The 702-nt window shown below is 35.3% G+C and overlaps 1 long non-coding RNA gene across 1 annotated transcript; it reads left to right on the top strand.

Annotated features, from left to right (window-relative positions):
* The first annotated feature begins 67 nt into the window (after positions 1-67).
* LOC105462525 lies at positions 68-664 on the top strand. The gene is made up of 3 exons (XR_976067.1): positions 68-320; positions 400-473; positions 553-664. It is a non-coding gene; the product is annotated as an uncharacterized LOC105462525 (long non-coding RNA).
* The last annotated feature ends 38 nt before the right edge of the window (positions 665-702 follow it).

The raw sequence follows: 702 nt of genomic DNA, 5'->3' as shown, positions 1-702 counted from the left end.
TTTTAACGCTCGCTTCTTGGTTCTCGGATTGGCCGGTTCGCCGAACCAATCCGGCGCTTTACCCAATGTTTGGGCTCGTCTCGCTGAATAACGTTCCCAAAACTATCAGAGTTCGACCATTTCAATATCGAACTATAAAAAATATAATTAATTTCTTTTATTCGTCTTGAAAATACTTAATATCGCTTTACCTGGCTGTTTTTACTTATTCGCGTGGATAAATCTTTAAAACCAAACTTATTTTCTGTACCAAATTAACTCTTGGACTTTTTGATTACAGGTGTTGATGACAACTTTGGCTCGGAGCCCTTCGCCGCTTGGTATATTTCTTAAATTAACTAAACTAATAATATTTTATGGACTACATTGTCAAAATAACGCTCTATTTCTTTATTACAGATAATCACGTGACCGGTCAATTCATCCGGTGGTCGGATGATACATCTTCGCTAATCAAACTCCAAAACAACTATGTACGCTAATTTTTGCATATAAATAAAAGAAAATTCATGGATCATAATCATTAATTCACCTCGCCTTTTTCTGTTACAGGTGATCACGTGACTTCTGGATTTGAACTTATTTCTTTAACATTCTCTTTTGATTTCGGAACTGCAAGACAACTATGTATGCTCAAACTATCATTAAAATAAATGCTAACGCATGGATTATATTTATTTTTTATCGGCCGCCCGAATTGTC

This window comes from Wasmannia auropunctata, unplaced genomic scaffold, assembly GCF_000956235.1.
Source record: "Wasmannia auropunctata unplaced genomic scaffold, wasmannia.A_1.0 LD336097.1, whole genome shotgun sequence".
In the NCBI taxonomy this organism is placed as follows: domain Eukaryota; kingdom Metazoa; phylum Arthropoda; class Insecta; order Hymenoptera; family Formicidae; genus Wasmannia; species Wasmannia auropunctata.
This window is presented reverse-complemented; position numbering and strand designations above follow the sequence as displayed.